Consider the following 5914-nt stretch of genomic DNA (forward strand, 5'->3'; position numbering starts at 1 on the left):
ACTCTGTTTTGAAAATTCAAAAGAGAAGAACATCTAAACTGATAATTCATCTGCATTGAGTTCCTGCTCATATGAATATTCATGGCAATGAATTGACTGATTCAGCTGTAAAGAAGAGTTCAGAATTAAGCAGATCTATTCAAAAAACAGTGTCCTGATCTTTCATAAAGAGAAAGATAAAAGAATCTTGTTTAAATAAGTGAAATGAAAGCTGGCAGAAACAAAAGAAGAGCATACATTATTCAAGATTTAAGACAAAATCAAAGTGAAAATCTTGTTCAATTAAATGCAAAAAGAAAATATTCTCATTCATAATTCAGCTAAAACTAGAACATGATTATTTCAAATCCTATATACAAAGATTTGATGATAGATTTAATTCAACAGAGTGCTCATTCTGCAATACAAATAAGAATCCTGAGTATATTGTAATACATTGTGCATTATACAATAGTCTCAGAGTCAGATTAAAGAAGAAGTATGATTTAAATCAATTAAATATGAGGTTCTTATTCTCAACTGAGACAGGACTTAAATACTTAATAGACTTTCTATCAGAAACTCAAGCAGCTATAAGAAAATGGCTCAACTCAGAAGTATCTGAATATGAAGAGGTGGAAATTGATTAGATATAGTCTGTTAAAACAGCTATACACTATCTTTTAATAATTTTATTTTGTCATAGTCTCTCTTTACTGTACTTGTTTCTTTCTGTTCTTTTCTATCTATCTATTTAATGTGTCTATCTTTAAGACTATGTTCTCTTTTCCTTTGTCATGATATTTTCAAATGATTTCAAAGTATTAATAGGTGTTGAAATACTGCAATTTGTAAACAGTTTTTGTATTCTGGGCTGGAATTTTCTGATTGTGCATATCTGAAATTGATAAGTGTATAATAGTTGACTCTATAGATATAGGAAAAACCCTGAGAACTAAAGGTTCTCAGATAGATGTCATAGTCTCTGACTGCATACATCTATAATTGAAGAATAATAATAATAATAATAATACTTTTAAAATTCATTGATAAATTACAGAAAAGAAATATCTCTACTACAGCTTGAATTCAGAAGTTGAAGAAGAAAGAATCTGATTTGAACTTAAAAGAGACAGATTTGAGCAGAGCAGTGCTGCTAAGAAATTAAGTCACTGATAACTAGAAGAATGTGAACTTCTACTGCTGAATAATTCAGTCTTCATCTCTTATAGCAGAGCAGTGTATCAGAAGTTATCAAGAATTCATTATAATAATTCTTATACAGAGCACTTCAGATTAGAGAAGACTGAGAAGCTTCTAAAATATAAATATATTTAAGACAAGCTTCAGACAGATGTCAAAGAGTATATTAAGACTTACAATATCTATCAAAGAATAAAGATCTCACAGTATAAGTAATACAGTAAGTTAATATCACTGTCTATTTCAAAGAGTCTATAATAGAATCTATTGATGAATTTCATAGTTGATCTGCTGCAGTTGATAAGAGTTAAAGAATATGACTTAATTTTGATTATTATTGACTGCTTTATAAAGATGATTAAATATATCTCTACTTATAAAAAGAGTAAAGTTTCTGAATTAACTGATCTGTTTTTAGATACTATTATTTATAATCACAGTGCTCTAAAATTGTTGATAATAGATTAAGAATTTCTCTTTATCAGTAAATACTGATTAACTTTTTACTATTATCTTATAATAAGATGTCTTCTCAGTACTGTATTTTATTCACAGACAGATAGTCAGACTGAATATTAGAATCAGACACTAAAACAGCATTTTTAAGTATTCTATTTATATTATTAGACTAATTAACTTAAACATCTTCTGACTACTGAATTTGTATATAACAATGTAAAGAATGTAATCTTAAAAGTATCTTCTTTCTATACTTATTATGAATATAATTCTTCATTACTCAGTGATGTTATGAATAATATTTTAAAGAAGAGAATAGACAGTCAGAATATTAAACAGATACAGAGAATAGAGTATTTCTCAGTATTAGAAGTAAAAGTGAGATTGAAACTTTTAAATAAAATTCATGAGAAGATGATGAAAAGTATTCACTGTATTCAGAAGTAATAGATAAAATACTATAATTAAAAATATCTTTCAATGAAGTTCTTAATAGAGAATCAAGTACTACTTTTAACAAAGAATATCAAGATAATGAGACTGTGTAAGAAGCTCAGTGAGTGATAACTAGAATCTTTCTCAGTAATAAGAGTGATAAATAAGCAGATATATAAGTTAAAATTACTCTTAGAATTGAAATCAATTCATTCTATTTTTTATATTTTCTATTTAAAGCTCTATAAGCAATGTTCTGAGACAGAGCTATTTCAGTCAGATGATATTGAGATTGAGAGTGATACTGAATATCTTATAGAGAAAATACTAAATAAGTGAATCTATTACAGTAAGCTTCAATATCTTGTTAAATAAGAAGATTATTTATTATCAGAGAATTCATAAGAACTGCTTAAGTATTTGAAAAATACTGAGAAAGAGATTATAAGCTATGAGATGACTAGTAGAGATTACTCTGTTATATATCAGAGATATTGAGTAAGAAATACTACTTAAGACTTCTTATTTTTTCTTAAAGAGTTTTTTTAGAGATAATTTTATAATAATGAGTTAATATCTTGTAAACTCTGTAGCACTCTTCTTCTATTTTCTCTCAAAGAATTTTTAGAAGTTTAATAAGACTAGACAAGTGTAAAATTCCTGAAGCAGTTAGAGAAAAGAAATATTTGAAATTAATAAAAAGAATAATATTATCAATCTACAGACTGCTGCTATTCTAATAAGACTGCAGCCTGCTGAAAAAGTAAGAAGAGAGATTAGACTCTACTTATTAATAATTACATCTTCATTAAACTTATTCTTCACTGTTGAAGTCTTCAGTATCAGCATTTTTATCTGCTGAGAAGTTAGTACTGTAGTGCTATAGAGAAGCATACTACAGAAGAGTATAAGAAATGCTGAAATTATTAACTTATTAACTTATAAAGTATCTTAATCATCTATTTCAACTGAAGTGAGATTCTCTTCAATCAGTGATTAATCTTTACAGTGCTTTTAACAGTAGTATCAGTTGATCTCTTCTTAAGATCAGTCATTCTGAGGTGTTTTTTCATCTTAAAGATTCACACTTTCATCTTCTTTTATAGATGAGTAAGAGAGATCTTCTCAGTCTTGATAGAATCTATTAACATATGAAGCTCTGAGACTCTTACTCTGTACTGCTTAAGTATCTGAGCTTCTTATCAGAGCTGATATAATGTCTTTCTGCAGAGTAATACTTACAGAGAGATAGAAGTCATTGTTACAGATATAATGAAAATAACAGAAGTAAGAGAAGAGACAGATATATAAAATCCTCTCTTTCTTCAGCTGCTTAGCACAGTGTAGATAAGTGACAGTGTCAGTCAGAGACTATATTAGAGCCTTCTCACAGAGAGAAGACAAAGAAACTGTAAGACTCTGCAGACTCAATTTAGCAGTATTCTGAGCAGGGCTCAGATGTGCTATGAAAGAGAAACTATGAATTAGACTTCTTGAAGTCACTGTCTCTGAAATCAAGCTCTCTTCAAGCTCCTCTTCAAATGATCACACAGGGTCATATGTTATCATATTGACTGAGAGAGAGAGCAGTGTTGTAACAGTAGTGAGAGAGGCAGAGAAAGAACTGAATATAGATGAATTAACTGGTAGAAGAAATGACATCTCACTGCAAGATGCAGCTACTACTGTCACAGCTGTAAGAGATGTAGAAGAAGAAGATGTGACAATGAGAGCAGTGCTTCTGCAGCTCATTGACACTGCTGTCTCTGTCTTCAACCTGGCTTTCTTAACAGTCACAGAGACTGCAGCTGCACCATGAAGACATTTAATTACTAGAAAATGTCAGAATAAGCTCTTTATTATCTTTTAAGAATAATACTCTCATACACTCACTGTTACAATTGAGATAGAGGAGAAGAAAAATATGTCACAGAGAGAAGAGATCTTTTTGAAAAATTCTGTCACTACTGTTAACTTTGTCTCTAAAATACATTACTTTTGCAGAGAATTTTATATATAGAACAGAATATAATAAGAGATCTGTAAGTTATTTATTAACTATATTTTTCATATTTTAAATTAATATATAAGAAACTCACTTATCACATATTTAATTTGAATAGAGATGAGAAAGAAAGATCTACACAGTCAGCAGAAAAACTCATCTATTTCTTTATATTATATATAATATTATATACTATCAATTAATTAGCAATTATTGTTATATAATAAAGATAACTTCTAATTCAGTAATTTTAAAAGTATCAGAACTATACTCTTAAAGAGAAGAGTATTATTATACTTTCAGCTATATCAAGATCTCATTGCAGTTTCACACAGCTTATTACTTTTATATGAATAATTTCATCTTATCTGAATCAGTTTTCAATTACTTTATAATATCATTTGAATATATCATAGAAAGATCTGATTAATGAATATGAGAATCTCACTTTTATATAAGATCAGCAGATTACTCTTTCTTGACAGTGAGACACTGCTGAGGTATTACTCTGGCTATTCTTACTTATGAAATAAGAGAAGAGTATCTGCTCATTGTCTATATAGAATAGCTAGATACTGACTCTCTATCAAAGAAGTCAGTAATTCATTTTTTCTTCTACTGAAATATATATGAGAGTTACTGCATTTCTTATACAATCTTCTTAGTATACTAAGTATTATATCTGTGATATTCTTGCAATAACTCTGTAGTTCACAAGCTTGCTATTCAAGCAAGATAGTTAAGCTCACTTATACAGCTTCTCAAACAACTATCTCTATGTGACACTGCTGACTAGTCACTGCTTCGGCTCTGCTATGTTACAGTTCAGAAAAGTAATGATATTTAGTAATACTCTCTGTTGAATTTTCAACAAATAAGTACTATATTATGATATTATGTAAGTGAGAAATGATTTCATAGTCTCATTTAATGTCATTTTTAATAATGAGATCAGAATAAAAATGTAATTAAGAATTCAAATATATTCTTTATCTGAGACTAGATTTTTATTTGAAAAGTGAATCTGAAATCTTTAATATTTGAAATAATGTGATTTGAAATCAATGTGATGAATACAAACTATGATCAGAAGTAATGCTTTTAGGCAATGTAATAACTGTAAAGTTTGATTCTGGTTTCAGACACGGTCACACGGTCAGTCTAGTTGTACTGAAGTATTCAGCCTGAAAATAATTAAGATATAGAGAGAGAGCGTATCTGCTCAGATTAACTTCTGTTATAAATTCATAACATTCAGATTGTCTTAATTACTCAGATTTTGTGAATATTCAGAAATTCATCTCTCATTGATAATAAGATTGCAGAAGTGCACTGCAGTATGAGAACTGTTAATAAAGAATCTAGATATATTTATATATCTGATCAGAGATTATATAGATAGAAGAAGAGTGATTGTAGGTCTACAGAACTGCAGAGAGCACTAACAGCATCAGAAGCTTTATAGAAACTGTCAGCTAGAGTCTGTAAGAAATTACTTATGAAGTGTGGCGGGCTGCGCCTGATCAATCATATAGACTATTCCGTACACTCCATAGATTTCTACCGCCCCATTCCCGATCGCTGATCCTCGGCCGCCATGAACGTGTATGTTCTGATCACCGATCCTCGGCCGCTACAAACATGTCTATATTCTTCCACTCTGAAGCTCCACCGCGTACACCATCATATACATGTATAAATATTCACTTCAATTGCTGATTCTTGTACTTTCTCTTTCTTTTCCTTCTTTAACATTTTTCTCTTTATTATATAAGACCTATATATTATACTAATCTATTCAGTGTAGGTCTCTTACACTAGAAAAATGTTCAT

The sequence above is a fragment of the Blastomyces gilchristii genome, assembly GCF_000003855.2.
Source record: "Blastomyces gilchristii SLH14081 genomic scaffold supercont1.29, whole genome shotgun sequence".
NCBI lineage: Eukaryota > Fungi > Ascomycota > Eurotiomycetes > Onygenales > Ajellomycetaceae > Blastomyces > Blastomyces gilchristii.